The following is a 19,480-nucleotide window of genomic DNA, read 5'->3' on the forward strand; positions in this document are numbered from 1 at the left end:
AGAAGGATGAGGTGGCAGGAGCAGGAAGGAGCAGGAGCACAAGGTGGCCATGGAGCTGAAGGGCAGCTCGAAGCGCGGTCCGGACTGCAAACGGAGAGGGAAAGGGCTGGAGAGGAAAGGACACGACCCAGCTGGTCCTCTTTGGCTTTGGTCTCGAAGGGAGAGGGGCCAGGGTGGGGAAGAAGGAGGGGATGACTCATGAAAACATTGGTGTTTCCATGAAGATGCAGTTACCTGAGGACAGGGAGGAGGAGGAGGGACCGTGCCTGGAAAAGGCGGGGGGAGAGCTGGAAGAAGTCCCGCTTGGGAGCCCCACGCTGTTTGCTTTGGAGCCGGCGCGATGGTTGGTTGCCGTACGCTGATGGTTGTGTGCAGAGCAGAAGGTGGTTTGTGGGCTTGTTGCTTTGGGGCAAAAAAAAGGAAAAAAAAAGGGCAGAGCTGGTTTTCCTGGAGGCCTGTGCGGTGGAGAGGCCACTGGAAGAGAGGAGAGAGCTCCTGGAGCTGCAGGTGAAGGAGAGGATGGAGGCGGATCATCCCAGCCGCCAGGGTGAAGGTGAACGCACCCCAGGAGCTTTAACCAGAGGCCCTGGCCACGGCGGCGCTGAGGTTTCGGCTTCCCCACCGCTGGCGAGAGAGGAAGAAGAAGGGGCTGCGGTTTACTCGCAGGATCCACTCTGCAGCCCGGAGGAAGGCACGGCGACGGGGCTTGGGCGTTGCAAACCCGTCCCTTCCCCTCGCGAGCCGGGAGAGCAGCCGCGTCCTCCTCTCGCCCCGAACCGCAGCGAGCCCTTCCTCCCGCAAACTTTCTCTTCCTTAGCCCTTGGGTGGCTCCGGCTCGCGGAAGCCTTATATGCAGCGTCGGACCGGCTCTAATTTTTATCCCGGAGGCAAAAATCACTGGAAATAATGCTTCATCACTCTGAAGGTCCTGACACCACCCTTAACCGCCACATCACGAACCTCCTGTCGCAATTGTGATCTGCGTATGTGTCAAATCTTGCCTCGCAGATAAAAGCTGCTCCGCAGGCACCTTTTGTACTAAAATACGAAGCCTTTAAAATGTGAACGAAACAACAAAATGTAGGACGCCACACAAAGCTGACCCACTGGGGACGCGGGGGGGGGAAAAACCGCGAGAAGGAGGGCTTGACACACAAAAATTGTTTTGTTAACAAAGCATCATTGTTCCGTTCTGAATCGGTTTGACTGGAGTGGTAGAAACACCCCATCTGGAGACAGATGGAGACTTTTCTGGCTGGAGAGGCGGCGGGAGGAGGGAAGGCTGACAGCCCGGCAGATAGCATTGTCTGCTGCTACCTTGGCAATGGAGGGGAGGGAGGGCGGGCGGGCGGCCGAGCGGGCGTCCCCTCCCGAAAGCCACCGCCGCCGCTGCCGCCGCCGCGCCGGCCCCCGCCGCTTCCCGCGGGCTCCCGGCCCTGGGGTTTGCAGGAGGCGTGTGCCCGTGTTGGTGCTCCCAGCTTGGGCGATGCTCTGTGCCGGGTTGGTTGGGTACGCGGGGTGTCGCTGGGGGCTGGCACGGCGTTTCGGGCTGCAACATGGTGTTTCAGGCTGCAATGTGGCGTTTCGGGCTGCAACGTGGCATTTTGGGCTGCAATGTGGCGTTTCGGGCTGCAATACAGCGTTTCAGGCTGCAATGTGGTGTTTCGGGCTGCAACGTGGCATTTTGGGCTGCAACACAGCGTTTCAGGCTGCAACGTGGCGTTTCGGGCTGCAACACAGCGTTTCAGGCTGCAATGCGGCGTTTCGGGCTGCAACATGGTGTTTCAGGCTGCAACACAGCGTTTCAGGCTGCAATGTGGCATTTTGGGCTGCAACGTGGTGTTTCGGGCTGCAACACAGTGTTTCAGGCTGCAATGAGGCATTTTGGGCTGCAGCACGGTATTTTGGGCATTACCTCTTGAGGGCTGGCCCCGGTGCACGCCGTGTTGGCAGAGCCCGGCACGGTGCCGTGGTGCTGCATCCCTTGCACACTGCGCCAGGGCTTGCTTTGGTGTGGTTTTAGCCCAGGAACCAGGGACGGAGGTGGGAATGGCCTTGCAAAGCGAGCACCAGCCAGCTTCCACTGTAGGCTGGAGAGCGCTTGCTCTGGCTCTCGCTCGGTGCATTGGTTTTGCCCCAACTTTTGGGACAGCAGGATTTAGGCCGCCAGAGGATGCCAGGTGGAAACCAGCACGTGTAGAGCTGCAGGCAGTAAAACCGGTGATAGCAGAAAGAGTTAATGCTACGTCTAAGCAAACAGGGAAGGGACATCGGCGGGGTGCTTGGGTGCCCCAGGAGGCAGGGTCTGGAGGAAGCCTGAGGACCAGCCCTTCGAAATCGCCCTGGCCACCTTGTTGAGGTTGGAAATGAGTGAGGGGAAATCTGTGCTTGGATGCCTGGGGCCTCTTAGCTACAGCACACGCTAAACATGAGCTGGTTTATGGCAGCAGGCTGTGCTGGCACGGTGTCTGCTCTCCTTGCGGATGGCTCACCAGCAGCCCCTGCTCCCTCTGCTGCCTTCCTTCCCTGCCTGATGGGAACTCCACGATGGGTTTCGCTCCTGCCAGGGCTTTGAGGGATCGTATCCTGCCCACCATATCTGAATTCCTGATTACTTGCTAATTGCTTGACACACTCTACTTGCAATGCAAGAGACAGGCTCACGTCATCCTCTGTGGTTTGCCAGGGGAGAGTGTGAACCTCTTTCTGACTCGCCTTGAAATAGATGAAAAAGAATAGAGCTTGATATGATTAATGTGAAAACTTCAGCTCGGTTTCCTGCCTCCCTATCTGGGCCTCGGTCCTCTTAGCTTCCCTGTGCCTTGTTTTCCGCCGGCTGGGCGCACGCGGAGGGCGTTGGGGACGTTTCGGGTGTTTTCCCCAGGCCCCGGAAGGATTCAGGTGGCTGCCTCGAGGCACCGCCGAGATTGTATCTCAGGAGCTCCTGTTCGAACCTTTGCATTTGAGCAGTGGAAATCTGTTCAGACGCACCGCGGCTTTTCCCGGAGCTGAGACGTGCGTGCCAGCTCGCCGCCTGCCCCAGGCCTTCCTCCTCCGCCCCCGCGGGCCGCGGGCGCCTTCCCTGCCCGTCCGCTCCGTCCCACTCACGCGGAGGGGATCACGGCTTAAAAAGAGCCCTGCAAAAAAAGAAAAGAAAAAAAAGAGCGAGCCGTAGAGCAAAAGACGGTCTCCGTTTCTTGAGCCTCGGCGCTGCGAGCTCCGCGAGCGTTTTGCAGCCGGCGTGCACGGATTGCTGCGTCCGCCGGGCGGCTTCGGGGCGAAGCGTGGCCCCGGGGAGGGCAAGCGAAAAGGGATGCCGAATGCTGCCGAAAACGCGGGATGGCTTCACGTAGGTCGGAAGGTGTTTACCTGAGCTCTTCCGGGAAGCGTCGTGGAAGTCTTAGCGGGAACCAGACCCGGCCTTGCCAAGGCCAGGAGGCATGGACAGCGGGTCCACCTCCCGCCCCGGCATCGCTCCCCACCAGGGACGAGCCCGAAAACAGCTCGGTGCCGGTCCCGGGTGTCCTGGTGGCTCGCTGTGTGGTCCTGGGCAGGCCGTCTCAAATCTTTCACCTTGCTTTCCCCCGGACAAAACGGCGATAAAATTAGCGAGCGAGCTCGCCGGGGGAGCGGGAGGGGTGGCGAGGCTGAATTAATGTTTCTGGGAGGCGAGGGAATCGTTGGATAAAAGGCGTTAGAATAAGCGCAGAGTGGATTAATCTGCAGCGGCTCGGCGGCGCGCTGCTGGCGCTCGCCACCGGTGCAAGAGAGGCAATAAAAGCGACGCGACCTGCCGAGGCTCCCGAGCCGAGACCTGGGGAGATCCAGGGGACCCCGGACGCCTGGAGACGCCACCTCCTCTGCGTGGCACGGCTGGCCTGCCGGAGAAGCCTCACCCCTTAAAAGCATCTGCCGCGACGTGACAGCTGTGCCAACATCCCATTAACCGCTCTCCCTTCGCCCGGGAGCCGTGCATGGGCTCGGCGCTCAGCGGGCCTTTCCCACGTGCAGCAGGGACGGCGTGGTCCCGCGCGGTGGGAGGCTTGTTGCTCGTTTTGGGGGGGGATGCGGGTGAGTTTTTTGGCATATTTCTTTTTTCCGAGTGCCACTGGGGATGAAACATGGAGAGCACAGATGTGCATCCCCGGCGTACTGCAGCAAGGTTCCTGATTTAAGGGCTGTGATTAACCTCTTTCTGACGGTTGCTAACCAGGTGCAAAATCATAACGGGATGAGGAGAGAGCGCAATGAAAACAGCCAGTTTTCTTCCGTCACCTGGAAACGCATATGGATGCCATTTTCTGTCTAGAAATCTGGCACCGAGCAGGTTTTTGATTCGTGAAGGGGAGCGGGGACACCCAGTTTGTACCAGCGCTGCCCCGAAGGTCTGTTCCCAGAGCAGGGCTCCCGCTGTGATGCTAACGAGAAACGAGGCGGAAAATCCTCCTGGATTTGCTGACCTTTTTGGCGTGAATCTTACTTGGAAAAGCACCACTGGGCAAAACCCCAGTGGGCCAAGCCCGTGGGGTCGTAGGGAGCAAAGGGCCCACCAAGATGTGCTGGATTTGTTACCCGCATGTGCCGCCACGTGCATGGATTTGGCTTGGCCGGCTATTTGTGGCCACCATGCCGCGGCGTTTGGGACCTTCTTCTTTCAAAAGCTGGGTGTCAAGAAGAGAAAAGTTGTCGTGGTTTCCCACGGTTAAGCATGAAAAGTGGGGGGCATCGTGGCTTGTGTTTTATCGTCAAGGTTTAAACCAGGAGCTGCCAGACTTCCTAATTTCAGATCTGGCATCTGTATAAATCAGGGCACAGTCAGAGCTTGTGTTGCTTGCTAGGCCTTCAACTCCTCTGCCAAGGACGACGGCAGCCTCCTCAGCTCTGTCTTTTGTGTGTCTCAGTCGCAAGTGCCATATTTCACCTCTTCCCCCGAATACCGCTTTGGCATCGTGTTCGTTTTTAGATCAGCTTCAAAGCTGATCTAAAGTGGCGAGATTTCTCCCCAGAATCGTAAATGTATGTACGCACGCATGTGTGACACGATGCCGTGTTCAAGGGCAATGTCACACCAGCTGTCAGAGCTGGAGTCAGCAGCTGCGTGCGTTTGGAAAGGTCAGGAGCGTCTTTCACCGTATCCGCCATCAGTCCGAGCCGAAGGTCCAACCTGCACGACTCCTCCGATCGCCGCTGGTCCGGGGAGCCGTTCCTCCCGTGTGGTCCAAGCGCCGCCTCCGGTTCCACCTCCCTTGGCTGCGGGTGGCCAGGAGGACCCCGCGTGCTGGACCTCGCGTGTCGTCCCTAGGAGATGAGCACGGCCGTGGGGCTGAAGCGCCGCCGCGTCCCCGGCGCTGCCGCTGGGCAGCGTGCGGCAGAGCCCCGTGCGGCGTTGTGCGTTTCCACCTAGGGGCAGGGTTGTCCCCCAGAGGACCCACGCCACGGAGAAGGGGAGGAGCAGAGGCTGGACCCGGGTGATGTTCTCCCAACCCCTCGTTGGGAAGACAAAATGGGCCAGGGTAGAAGGAAGGAGGAAAACTGCCAAAGTGGGCAAGTATATGGGCTTGGAAAATGTGACGAGACAGAAAAATTTATTAAAAACAATTAATAGCTGCTACAACCAAGGATTTAAACTGAAACCAAAGCCTTAGGGAGAGAGGAAATGAAGTGGCTTAAGACTGTTATTTTATTGCTTAATATTTTTTTTTAAATATGATATGTTAAATGCAAATAAGCATTCTTACCGAGCAGGAGAGGGAGGGAATGGAAGACATGCCGGGAAAAGTGAGTGGGATCTAGGTTTTGCATCGTTCGCTGAATTACTGGCAGGTCTTTTGTAACATCTGTTAAAAATAAAACAAACATTCATTTCCATTTCTTGCTGCCTGAGATGGCTTCTGCAAAAAATTTCAACCTGTCCAGGAATTTGTCTTGAAAGTTGCCCTCCCTCTCCTCACGCCTCCTCTTCTCCAGGGGAGATTTCCTTCCCGGACTTCCCAGGGGCTCCATTAGCCCCACATTAAAGCCTTTTTACTTTGCTCTAAACTCTCCGTCGAAGTCAAAGGAATTCTAATAAACCGCTGGGAAGATGCTGCTATTCACTCTTTCCATGGAAACCCGGCGGTGCCTCGGAGCAGAGCTCCTCTCCGCGAAGCCCGGGTCACGGCGGGAGGAGACCGAGGAGCGCTGGAGAGATGGTTTCCATTATAAGAGACCTTTTGAGAGCAGTAATCGCCGCTCTCCCACCACGGAGACCTTCTCGGCGAAGGGGGCCTCGGCGCGCCGAGGGAGCGCCGCCGGGATCGGAGGGGACGGTGCCGTTAAGTGGCGACGCGCCGGTCGCTGAAAAACTCATTAAAACGCTCGATTAGCGGAAGTTAAGGCGGCCGCCCCGTTCCCGTGCAGGGCCGGGACCTGATTCCTCGCCGGCACAGCGGGGCGGGAATCAGCGGAGGAAAGGGGTAGGAAGAAAGGGGTTTCTCGGCTTCGCCCTGAGCCGCGCGCGGGAGCCGGTCCAAGGCGTTAGGCGCGATCGCAGCAGGACCTAGCGTGACGGTGCCCCGGCCTCCTCACAGGCACGGCCGTTGCAAGGCAGCACGCCGCGGGAGGGAGGAGGGCTTTAAAACACGAGCGAGCTAGTTAGCGATAGGAAAATTAGGAAATGGAAATCCGTGGGATCCGCTCGGAGCCTGCGCACGGCGCTGGCGGGGACTTGCAGAAGGTCTGACTCTCCCCCGGCGCGGGGCGGCGTTGGGGCCAGGAGGCGAGAGCAATCCGGCCGGGCTCGTCCGGAGCGGATCTGGATGGAAACTTTGCCAGCTGGAGGGACGAACGGAAGAGGAATGAGGAAGAGACGGCTCAGCTTGTGGCGAGCAGCGGAACGGATCCGGCGCAGGAGCCGTGGGAAGTCCCGGGAGACGCCGAGGACGAGCCGGGCCAGCGGAGCACAGCAGGGGCAGGCGGGAAGGGAGGAGGGTGGGGAAAGGCTCGTTTTTCTCCGCGCAGAGGAGGAGAAGGAAGCCTTATCTTTGTAGGTCGCGGTGGCGAGACGCTGCCGGAGCTGGAGCGGCTTCGTTTCAGCGGCTCCGGCAATGACATTGCCATGAGTCATGATTTCTTGGTTACTTCAAGGGATGCCCGCGACTTTCCTTGGCAAGGTGAACCCTGCCCGCGGGAGCCGGGCCGGCAGAGCCTTTTAGATACGGTTTGAGCCGGACTTGCGGCGGCTCCGGGGAATGTCTGCTCGCTCGGAGGCGGCCCGCCAACGCGGTCGGCATCCGAGCCCTGCCCGCGCTTCGCTCGGTGCGCGTGGGTGCTCCTTGCGCCGGATTGCACAAGGACAAAACTAACTTTCTCTTCCGCCCACCCGCGTGGCAGCATCCTGCAGCGGCTCGGGGGGATTTAACCGGTGCGGTAGCTGCTCCGACAAGCGTTGGCCTCCCCGGCCGGTTGGTGTTCAGCCGTGGCTCCCCTTGGGTTGGGCTGAGACAGATGAAATGTGCCGCGAAAACAGAGCCTGTTCTAATCCCGTAACCTCTAAAGTGCTGAGGAATCGTGAAATCAGCCTTTGTGAAACCATAAATCACAGTTGCAGAACTACGAAGCTGCCGGAAAAATCGGGGCCTTTAAAAACCGAAGCGTTTGGCGGCAATTTAATTTGCATATTGGGCTTTTGAGGGCTTATGGTTTCACTCTCCCAGCCACGCTGAGGTCAGGGCTCTTAGAAGAAAGACCGAGATTCTCATGAAATCACATGAGGCCGGGAGTCGGGGATTTGAACCAGAGAACCAGCCATGAAATTACCAGACTGGACAGGATGGCTAAATTTATGGGGTCGTGGTGCAAATCTCAACTCCTTTAGTCTTATCTCAGGTCCAGAAGAACATCTGCGGGGTGATCTCCTCTGGGGCCACCTCGCCTTGGCTTTACGGAGGCTGCGGCGCCGGGCTGTGTCCCAGCCCTGGTGCCGAATGGCAGAGGAGCTTTGCGCTGGGAAGGGTTAGGGAGGGACCTGGGATCATGAAAGATGAATACTGAATCCGGGGAGCATGGCAAGGTCCTGACTCGTTTTAGGGTCCTTCAAAGTGGCACTTGTCACGTCTTAGGTGGCCACAACCATTTGGCAGTATATTAAATATAAAGTAGCCACGCTGTGTCTGGGGCTAGGAGAGATCTTGGAGGATGGGATGGAAACAGAGCACTGGAACGGGGTGCCCAGAGAGGTTGTGGAGTCTCCATCCTTGGAGATATTCAAAGCTGTCTGGACAGGGTCCTGGGCAAGGTGCTCTAGGTGACCCTGCTTGAGCGGGAGGTTGGACTAGATGATCTCCAGAGGTTCCTCCCAACCTCAACCCTTCTGTGGCTCTGTGAAACAGCTGCGGGAAGAGTAGATCCAAGGGGAGCGGGGATGGGGCGAGACGAGACCAAGTGGTCTACTTCATCACGTCCTTCTAGGAGGTTTGGTCTGTTTGGCATTTGGAGTCCGTGGTGTCTCGAGTAAAGAGGGAAGAGAGAGCGCCCTGTTGCCCTGCCCCAGCGCCCGAGAGCCGGGGCCGAGCCGAGCGGCAGCGCCTTGGGAGGGGACCAAATGCTCCCCAGCCCCCCTTGGTGGGACTCCAAAACTCGCTGCCCCGCGGCGTTATCGAGGCGAACAGCTCGAGTCCGATGAAAGAAATAGCAAAATCAGGGGTGTGCACGGAGGGATGGAGGGCTATGGATCGCCATCCCGCGGGAGGGACGCGGGGAGCTGGAGGCAGGACCCCCGCCGTCCCATCCCATCCCATCCCATCCCATCCCGCCGGCAGCACCGGTTCCGGCCGGGAGAGCCGAGCGTTGGCAGAACTGCTTGCCGGGAGCCCGGGGATCCCCGTCCCTCCTCGCCGTGCACACAGCGCCCGATTTTCCCCGCCGATGCGGGGGGAGGACGGGACAGGGGGGGAGGTTGCTCTTTGCTTTGTCCCCCTCCTGCCAAAAACACCCCCCGAAACCCAGGGGCGCCGGGAGGCGAGCACCGGCGGCGGCTCTCACCTGCCGGGCGGCGTCGCCCCGAAAAGCCCGGCAGATGCGCCCGCGCGCCTGGGCTTTTCCCTGCCGGGGCCGCAGCTGGCTGCGCAGCGCCGTGTGCCGCAGGTGCGGGTCGTTCGCGTGGCTCCTGCGCCCCCGCGAGCCGAGCGCCCCGGTTTCGGGGTCGGCTGGACGTGCGGGGGGAGGCGAAACGGGGTGGTGGTGGTTGGTGGTGGTGGGGGGGGTGTTTTATCTGGTGGCACGAGGCTGGAAAAGGTTAAAAAAAAATAAAAAAAAAAATCCAAACTATAAAGAAGCCGGCAGCCTCCTCCTTTTCCCTCTCCCCCACTCGCTCCGGAGGATTAAGCTTCCCCCCCCCCCCCAAAAAAAAAAATGTCTGCAGCTTTCTGTTGACCCTGCATGATGGCATTTCTGCGCTCTGTGTGCTGCCTCTGCTGATTGCTATTCCTGGCACAAACACACGCACACACACACACACACACACACCAACCCGGCGTAGATCACACGGGCACGGCAAGCCGGCTGCCCCCTCCAAAAAAAAATAAATAAATAAAGCGGAAAATAATAATAATAATAATAATAAAAAAAAAAAGAGCCACGCAACCGGCGCGGCGGTGCCGCTGCCCCAGGGGCGTCCCCGGCCGCCCTGCCCGCCACCCCGGCGTCTGGGCGCGAGCGCAGCCCGGCCGCCGGCGGCCGCTCGCCCTCGCCTCCACCCCACCTCTCACCTCGTCCCTAGCTCCACCGAGCGCTTGCGGCTGGCTGCCGTAGCAGCCTGCAGCCGGAGCCCTACACCACTCCTACCGCTGGCATTACATTTTCAGGCTGGATGCTATAGGGCCGTTTCTAATTACCTTATATCCCCTAGTGGTCTATGAATAATGGTTAGTGAAGGAGCTCGGAAGGGCTGCTGAGAAAGGGAAGCAAAAAAAAAAAAAAAAAAAAGAGAAAAAAAAGAATTGTGCTATTTCTCACATTTTTTTTTCTAAGGATCTAATCTGGCTACTGTGTTCTGGAAGAGGAGGAGAGAGAGACAGCAGGAGAGAGAGAGGAGAGCAAGAAACATCGCAGGTATTGTTGCAAGCGCTATCTTTGTGCTTTCTGCCTTTTCCTTCTCTTTTTATTTACGCTGCAGCAGAATTTGGAGGTTGCGGGGGGGGGGGGGGTTATGCATGGAGCTTTTTCCGGATGTATTTTTCTCTTGTGCAACTCGTGTGCCGTTGCGACTGAATCAATGCACAGTGCTGGCATCGCAGAGTTTGTGGGGGGTGTGTGCGTGTGTGTGTGTGTGTGTGTGTGTGTCCTGTTTGCAGCCACTGGAGAGGAGGGGGTTGTTTTGCATTTCTGGAAGTAATAAAGAAATTTGCAACCGGTCCAAAAATCCTACCGACTTGCCGATTGATGAGTATCTGAACAAAGATACAGCTGAGACTTGGAATATTTATACATTTTGTGTGTAAGAGATTGATTCGTTTTGCTTGTCCTGACTTCTACTTTTCTGAAGTTAAAATAATAATGAGCACGGGATTGCAAAAGGCTCTGCAAACGAAGGCTTTCGAAGCAGGGCTTATTTTAATTTGGGAGTTATTGATGTGCATGTTTTTCTACTTATAAAAGTTGCAGTGTCGCCGCGATTAGGCATCTCGCTGTCCTCGCTGTTGTCTGCACGTGAGAGCGCTGACTTGATCTATTCTCTTTCTTTTATTTGGTGGGTCGCAGGCTCGCAGGGCAGGAAAAATGGTTCTAGCAGATATGCGAGTAATCACGGGGCTCGCACATCTGGCTGTGCCTTTGGAAAGCCCCGCGGTGGGACTTTCACATACCCTCCCGCTCCCTTTCTCCCACGGCAAATCTATACAAAAATCATCCGCTGACATTAATAAACAAACAAACCAGCCAACAACTGACAAATCCGGAGAGAGGGTTCACTTTTCCGAACCGGAGCGTGTGTACGGCGGGGGGGGTGGCGGTGGTGTATGCGTGCTTTTGTTTTAAATAACGAAATGGCAATGATTGAAAACATATGAATAGGATGCAATGCAGCGTGTGTGTGTGTGTGTGTGTTGCAGGGGGGCGGGGGGAGCTGGAAAACTGCTTAGACGACAGAAGCAGAGCTTGAATGACTGTGTCGCACATGAAAGCCGAGGGGGCCTGTCCCTCGCTCGGCTCGCCGGGCTCTGTGTGTGCGTGTGCGTGTGTGTGCGCGCGGCAGGCGATTCGGTTTGCAAAGGCAAAGCAATGGTCTGGCGAGCGCGAAAGCCGCCCGGAAAAAAACCGGGAGGGAAGCGCGCGGTTCCATCCGATCAAACTTTGTTGGCTGGGGCTTTAACGGAGCCGGCTAATTGCACTTGAAAATAAGAAAATAAAAGGGACGTAACGCCTAGGCGTGCGCATGCGGCGGGCGAATAGGTGCAAATCCGGAAGGGGAGCCAGAGGAGGTCCTCAATCCGTGTCGGCTGCCAAAAAAGCACCGGCGATGCTGGTAACGCCGAGGCTTTATCCAAGCGCGGCCGAGGCGTCTCTCGGCTCGCATTGATTTGCGCGGAAATCGAGCTGCAGCAGCCGCCCGGGGAGGGGAGGGGAGGGGAGGGGGGGGGCGATGCCTGGAGAAGGGCTCTGCAAAGCCGAGCCGGTGCTGTGCCCGTCGCCTCGCCTCCCGCCTGGCCTCGCTTTTGTGTGCGTCTGCTCCGAGGGGGAGCGGGAGCGGGAGCCGGGGGTGCTGGGAAGGCGGGCAGAAGCCGCGAGGGCGGAGAGCCCATTTAAATGGGACTTAATGGATTCCCAGGGCAGCTCTTTTAGATGAAAGTCAAAATAAGAGCCAAAGTGAATCTCGGCGGACCTGTCTGTTGCATTAGCGATGCAGCCGTCCTCTCCCTCCCTCCCTTTTTTCTTTAAAAGAGAGGAGAGAGGGGAGAAAAAAAAAAAGAAAAAAAGTGTTATCCGTACGGGAGACAGAGTGGAGTTTCTCGTTCCTATAATGAGAGCTCTAATTGAAGAACTTAGGGCCTCTTGGGAGAGTCTTTACTGATCGCTGCTTTTGTTATTCATGCCGCGCTCCGGTTGCGTGTTTTGGGGGGGGGCCGGTGCGTGTCTGGCTGCGCGGCGGCTGGGCCGGGAGGAAATCCCACCCGGAGCGACCTCGGCGGTGCCGGGCAGGTGCAGCCCCCCCCTCCTCCCCGGCGTTCCCGGGCTGCCGTGCCGTGTCCCGGGAAGGGATGCGTGCTGCAAAACCCCTCGGCGGGTTGCAAAGCTGCAGCCTCGCTGCACGTCTTTGGTCCGAGCGGATGCTGCTGGGACAGATCCTGCCCGGGGTCCAGGGTGTCCGACTGGGACCTCCGCCGGCGCTTCTGCCGCCCCCGGGGGTCCGCGCTAGTCTCTCAGCTCGCACCCCCCCATCTGCAGCACGGCAGCCGGATCCAGAAGCAGCCGGGATGTTGCGACGGGTCCAGACACGGCGGGAGCTTTGCCGGGCGGCAGCTCATTCTCATCCGCGTCCCTCTCCCAGGCCTGGAAACCTTTCGCAGCCACGGTTCGGATCTACGCGGGGAAAACGCGAGCAAACAGGCCGGCTCCGCGGCTTTCGCAGGCGGCTGAGCGGCGGGTTCGGCTGAGACGGGATGGGGCTGTGCCGGCGGGACGGGGCCCCGGCGTCCCGGGCAGAGGCAGGCGCAGCACCGAGGCCGAGCAGTCGACCCGGACGTCTCGCCTCTCCGAGAACGGCGTCTGGACCCGGACAGCGATGCGTTGGGAGCTGCCGACGCCGCATCGTCCATCCCTTCCCTCCCATCGTTGGGTGTTGACACCGATGGGTGTCGCTCCCGGCCGCTGGCTCCGGCGCGCGGGGCTGAGCACGAGCCCCGGGTGCCGCCGGGCTTCGCCGACCCCTTGGCAGGCGGGTGGCCGTGCCCGGGTCAGAGCCGGCTGAGCGGGGAACGGGGCTCCAGGAAGCACCCATGAGTCCTGCTCCAGGGAGCATCCGTGGGTCCTGCTCCGGGGAGCACCCGGGGACCCTGCTCCGGGGAGCACCCATGAGTCCTGCTCCGGGGAGCACCCATGGGTCCTGCTCTGGGGAGCACCCAGGGGTCCTGCTCCGGATCTCCGCGGCCGCCTTGGGGCACCCCGCCTAGGTGGGATCGTAGCCTCCAATGCGGAGGCCAAGCTTGGGACCCAGGAGAGGCCCTGGAGCTCCTGTTTTGCCCATCCTTGCCGGGAAGAGCCCTGAGTTGGTCCCCCCTGTGCCGCCGGCGTGGAGCAGGGAAGGAGACGTGCTCCTCCCGCAGCCCCCGGAGCGACCCACTCCGTCCGCGCGGAGCCCGCTCCGGCGCCGCTCCTGCCCCGAGCGGGGCGTCAGGCCGCCATCCACGCCGATCCTCCCTCTCCTCGCCCCGCGGAGCGGCCTCGCGCGGCCCCGACGCCTCGCACCCTCCCCACCGCCGAAACGGCCCCCAAAGGCACCAGCGCCGGGTTCCCCGCGCCCGCGGCCGCTTCCGGGCGGGACAGTTTTCCCAGGGCGCCTGGATTTGGCGCGGGAAGCACCCGTTCCCGAGGGCCGGCCGGCCGGCAGCGTCTCCCAGCGGCGCCCAGGCAGGGGGGCTGCCCGCGCTTGGGGGAAACGTCGCGGCGCCCGGAGCGAGAAGGAGGGGTTTCCATCGCCGTTTAATTTACTTACTTACTTATTTATTTATTTCCGGCGCTCGCCAGGCTGCTGTCATTGGAGCAGGGCGCCCGTCCCCCCGTCCCCCCCGTCCCCGTCCCCCCCCCTTCGCGAGGGCTCATTAAAAGCCGCGGGCCGCGGGTATCTCGCCGCCCCGTCAATCTCAGCCTTTCGCCGCGGCGGCGGCAGCCTCTGAAGGCCGGCGCTCGGCTGCGCAGAGGAAAACAAGTGCGAAGAAGGGGGGGGGGGAAGGCGAGAGCAAAGCTCTGCGGCCGCCGATCGATAATTGCAGCGTCGCTCGCCGCCCGCCGAGTTCCCGCACCGCGCTCGCGGGGCTGCGGAGCGGAGCGGAGGGGACGCTCGGCACTGGCCGGTGCCCGGCGGGGGGACGCGGTGCAGCTCGACCCCTCGGGGACGGAGCGGGCTGGGCGGAAGGCGCCGACGGGAAAAGGAGGGGGGGGGGGAAATAAATGCTCTGCATGCATCGGTTTGAGGGGGTTATTTCCCCTTTCCATTTTTTCCCCCCTCTTTTCTTCCCCACTCTGTGCATGTTGGGGGGGGTCCCTAGTTTTCAAAAAAAACCCCAACCCGGCTCCCCGTCGTGTGTCTCTGTCTTAGCAAAAGCCAAGGCGAAAGATCAAGGGATTCTTCCTTTTGTGCAGCTTTCGAGACCAAAGATGCGCTGGTGAAAAGGGGAGGCTCGGAGTGCCAGGCGCACACAAATCTTAAAGGAGAGTCTTCCCTTTTGTCTCCAAGGCGATCAGCCGGTGAAGGGATCCACAAATTAATTAAAAATTGCTGCATCTTGATTGAGTTATTCCTGCTCGCATCCCACTTGCCTATCAAAGGACTGGGAATGGCAGAAGAAAATTCCTGTGTCTTTCCGAACGGAGCAGACACATAAAATAGGCTGCCTAGCTCCAGTTTTATCCCAGGCAGTGAAGGCAATAAAAAGGGAATGGCTGGTGCAGCATCCAGAGAGGTTTCTCCCAAAAGATGTGGCTGTCATCGAAAGATGTTAAAAATTCCTGTAGTATTTGGACTATCCAGAGGAGGAATTAACAGATTTATGTGCCAAGAAGCAGCCAAATTGCGGCTGTAACTCCACTGAAGTTGATGGAGATCCATCAGAGATTAATTTGGCCCAAGGTCTCGTGTTTGCTCCGTAGGGAACGTGCTGGATCTCTGCCGTCTTTGAAACAAGAGTTATTCAAATGGGTTTGTTGTGGCTGCATTACACCCAAGTGGTAGCGCCGAGCAAAAATCGCAACTGGTTGTGTCCCCGGTGCCAAAGTGCCGTAAATACGCGGAGAGCTGTCGAGCCGCTCAGGATTTCTCCCACGTTTCCCGCTGCGAACGTTTTAACTGGGTGGATTGATGTGGGAGACGCCCAGCGCTCTCCGTGTGCCATTTGCTCAAGCGGCCGGAGCTCGGTCCCGGTGTCCTGCTTCGGGAAACCTTGCCTCCCCTTCCCCGGTGTGTCCCGCGGGAATCACGCCCAAACTAAGCTGGCGTGATGGGTCCCGGGTTAATTTGGAAGAGCGTCTTCGGTGCATCCGTCGGCGCCGGAGGCACGCTCCTCTCCTTTCCCTTCGGACCCTCGGCAGCACTCGGGTCGGGCAGGATTTTGGGTGCTGCTGACACGGGATGGGTGGCGCGTGCCCGGAGCCGGCTCCGCAGGATCCCGTCCGAGCCGGGCAGCCCGGATGAGCCTGGCGGGTCGTGTCCGGGAGCGTTGCGCGAGTGCACAGGTCTCGCTCCGGGCTGAGACCGCCAAACGTCAGGAGCAGCGCCGGGAAAGCAGGACGCCAGCCAGGCCCACGGCTCTAAGAGATGCTAAATAGAGGAGTAAGAATAATCCAGAGCGTTGGTGTAATGCGCGGGAATACCGTGTCCTTCACCATGACCGTCGCTGTATGATCTACAGAGCCGGGTAGGGCTGTTAATACCACGGCCTTTCACCGGGCCGCCGACTGTATTCTCCGGAGGAGAGCGTAGTCCTGTCATAGCATGTCCTTCGCCGTGACTGCCGCTGCCTGGGAGACCCAGCGGCGCGGGGCTCTGATTCCTCGCAATTCGCCGTGACCGCCGCGAGCCGAGCCGCGCCGCGCCGCGCCGCGCGCGGGGGCTGCCCACCACCTCCCCGTCTCCCCCTTCCCGGGGAAGCGCAGCCCGAGAGGGCACGGCGCGGGAAGAGCTGCCCGTGCCGAAGCTCGGCCGCCTCTCCCCGGGCACGGCGCGCCGTCGGAGCGTGCCGGCATCCCTCGCCCCGCTGCAAGGGGGGCAAGCGCAGGGCTCGCCCAGCCCCGGGCGCCCCGGGGAGCGACCGCCGTGCCAGCGCGCGGGGCCGAGCGACGCTCCGGAGAGCGGGGAGCACGGGGATCCGCCGCGGGGCTCTCCGGCAGCGTAATAAATGTCGAGAGCCCTCCGCGCGCAAAGGCAGCGGGGACATTTGGCTAGCGAGCGCGTTTGCTCCGGGAGCTGATTTACTCTGAAGACTTAAAGGGTTCTCCGACGCTTCCCTCTCCGACGCTTGACCCTGCTGCTTCGCCGGTTAAACAGAAACGCGGCCGTCGTCAAGAAAGCCCTTACGGAGGTTCCGCCGGATAAATCCGCCTGGCTCGCAAGGTGCCGGGAGCGGGCGGCCACAGCCCCGCCGGGACCCGGATTCGGGCGGCTGCGCTTCGTTTCGCCCTGCCGGGTTTCCTCTGCGGGGGGACGCGGTGCGGAGCCGCGCGGGGCGGCTCGAGCTGGCAGGAGGAGCCGGGAAGGAGGAACGGGGACGCCCTCGGAGGGCTCCCGGGCGGCGGCGAGGGCGCAGGTCCGGGCGGCAGCGGGGCTCGGCGGCGAGCGGGCTGCGGGAGGAGGCAGCGCCCGCGTCCTTGTTTCAGGAAAACAAGGGCTGGCATCGCCGGTTTTGCACCCGTGCAAATTAGGAGCGCCACCGCTGGTTTTGCTCCGGATGGGGAAAAAAACCCCAATTTGGCCCAGCTGTTTTTCCGAGCCGGTTTATCCCTCCCTCTCCCTGCCGCTTCCCCCAGCAGCCTGCGCTCCGTATCTGCAAACAGTTGTAAGAGGAGCAGAGATCATTAGCTGCAAGGATCAGATGAGATAGTTTCTTAAAAGGATTGTCTGATTTCTCTATTGATCAGCCTGATTTAAAAGGGGGAGCTGGGTCAGAGGGCGTAAATTATCCTCGAAGGAGGGGTGAAGGCCTCCGAGGCGGCGCTGCGCTTCGCTGCAGGGCCGAGGAGCGGATCTCTGGAGGGACACGGAGAGCTGCGCGCGGTGGCTGCCGTCCACCCCGCGTCTCCTCCGCGCCGGCCTGGGAAGCGAGTCCAGGGCAGCGCAGTTAAACGCGGTGAAGGAGCCCCTCGCTCGAGCCGGGAGGAGCCCCCGCCGCCGGCGCACGCCGTCCCCGGGCGAAACAGGGAGAGAAACGTGAAAAGCCACGTGCAAAGGGCTCCGAAAGCCCAAGCTGCAGGGAACAGAGCGACGCGGCCGCCGGTCGTGGCGGACGGAGCGCCAGGCTGCGCACGGCCGGCGAGGATGCACCAGGTCACCCGGCCGGGCTCGGTACGCGGCTCCGCCGACGCTTGCGGCACACACCAAGCTCCTGGGATGGCCGGGGCTGTTGGAGCGTCGTTGCCGTTCGCTCGAGGTGCGGCGGCTGGAGCACGCGGCAGCGCGAGCAGATTAGCAGGTAGCTGCTGGGCAGGAGCGCATCCGTGTCTGTCCGTGCGGCTGGAGGACCCGCTTCTCCGAGCAAGTCCTGCCGTTGCGGCCCCCCGCTCTGCCTTTGGCTCCGTCTCCTTGCTCGCCGCCTCCGAAGTCGACCCCAGCGGACGTCAGAGCCTCCGTGCCACCGGCGCGTCTCTCCCGGCGCTAAGCTCAGCACGAGCCGGTCGCATCGCTCGCTGTTTTGGCACCCAGCGGGAGTTTCGACCGGAGCAGGAGGGGGCTCGAGGCTGGGGCGGCGCCAGCGGGATGGGAACTGCTCCGCAGGGTGCAGGAAAACCCCAGGCCGCGTCCCGGCATCGCGTTCCTCCTTGCTTGGCCCTCATCCGCCTGCGTGGCGAGAGCCTCGTCCCCCGGGAGGGGTCTGTCCCTGCCTTCGCTGCACCGTGCACCAGCGTGGCAGTTGCATCCCTCGTGCCGGGAGCCCTGGCTGCAGGGACCCCGGAGCCGTTTCCCTGCCGGCAGGCAGACTAACAAGGAGTTACGGGAACAGGTCTGGGATATCGCAGCGTCCCCCCAACGGGGTGTTACGCCCGGTGGGGAAAACTGCCCGTCCGCACGGTCGCCCCCCGCCGCTGCGGTTTTCCGTGCCCGGAGGCTGGCAGCCCTGGCAAATCGCGCCGGGGTTTCCCGTGGTGAGGGAATAGGGGCCGGGAGGAGACGAGCCAACTCGTCACCGCCGCCACCTCGGCCCGGCGGGGAGCTCGGGCACAAGGCTGCTTTGCCCCTCCAGCGAGCATCCGACGTCGGGAAGGGCCCGGGGTTGGCGCGCGCCGGCGGCTCGCGGCATCCCCGCTCCCTCCGAGGAGGCGAGCGTCTCCTGTTTTTTCCCAAGAGCCTCCCACAGCCGTGCAGCGCTGGGATTCCTGCTTCCCAATTCTTCGCTTCCCGCTGGCAAGCCGCCGCTGGGCTGGCATTATCCCGTAAATGTCACGCGCGTCGCAGCCCACCGGTACACGCCGGGACGCGGCGGGAGGCGAGGTCTCGGCTCGCTGGCACTGGCTACCATTTTAGAGGAGATGCGGAGCGGCGGGTAATTATTTCTTGTTCTTAATTGAAATTTCAGCCTCAGTGATTCGCTGGAGCGCGCGCGAGACGGAGCGCAGGCGAGCGCGACTCGAGCAGAGGGCTCCGCGCCGGGCCGAGGGCAGCAGCCAGCTCCATCCCACCACCCTGCCCCGTGCCAGGAAAGGGTTTCCACGCCCGGCGGCGCAGCCGGCTCCGGCCCTTCCCGGCAGCGACGCTCACATTAACAGGCCGCCTATTTTTGCAAAAAAACAAAAACAAAAACAAAAAAAACAGAGATTTAAGATTTTTTGGGGGGGGTTGTTTTATTGTTTCCTTATTTCCCTATTTTGCTTCGGGCGGAGGGCCAATTAACCGAAATTAGGCGCTGCAGTCTGGCGCCCTGCGCCGGCCCGCAGCAATCAGGTGTAACGCAGCACGGCTGATGAGAGCCAATCAAGACGTATAAATGAGGTGTTGACATTGAAGCAGCAGGTACCTGTGCTGGAGAGCGTCAGCCTGGGTTGCTGGGGCTGCGTGGTGGGTTTGGGCATGGGGCTGTGACGTGCAGCAGAGGGGACGGTGCCCGGCGGGGCAGCCGGGCTCTCTGCTCGGGCTGCAAATCGTTTCTTCCTAAGCGTGACAGCGGGGCCAAGCGGGGCGGCCGGAGGGGTTGCTTTGCCGCTCGATGCATCCGTGCGTCACCCCTTTGCAGAGGTGCAGCAGCACCCAGGCCTTTAGCCCCGTCCCGGGAACGCGCAGCGAAGTGCAACGCTGTGATTTGGAAGAAAGCAGGGAAACTGAGGCACAGGGCAAGCTGGTGGCTTAGCTTGGCCCATGCTCGGCCCTCCTGTCTTGCAATACCTGGGGAGTGTGGAAAGGGGGGTCCTGGGCTGGTTTTCCTGCTTTGATGGGGATCCGAGGATAGAAAGAGCGTTTCTAGGTCTCCCCTGCGGAGCAGAAACGCTGGGCGACATCCTGGCGAGGGCAAGTCCGGCTGCTCCCGCTCGGTGTCCCCCCGGCCGGGAGCCCTTCCTCCACAGCTGGCTCGGGCAGCGCGGCAGT

General features: G+C 60.7%; 1 protein-coding gene across 2 annotated transcripts in view; it reads left to right on the forward strand.

Annotated features, from left to right (window-relative positions):
- Nucleotides 1-19,480, forward strand: part of RAI1 (retinoic acid induced 1) — a 65,974-nt gene that overhangs the window by 18,650 nt on the left and 27,844 nt on the right. For both annotated transcript variants that reach the window (XR_010885836.1, XM_067306430.1), the window contains exon 2: nt 10,009-10,089. The gene's annotated coding sequence lies outside the window, so the exon portion shown is untranslated. The remainder of the gene's footprint in view (nt 1-10,008; nt 10,090-19,480) is intronic.

This window comes from Apteryx mantelli, chromosome 16 (assembly GCF_036417845.1).
Source record: "Apteryx mantelli isolate bAptMan1 chromosome 16, bAptMan1.hap1, whole genome shotgun sequence".
NCBI classification, from domain to species: Eukaryota; Metazoa; Chordata; class Aves; order Apterygiformes; family Apterygidae; genus Apteryx; species Apteryx mantelli.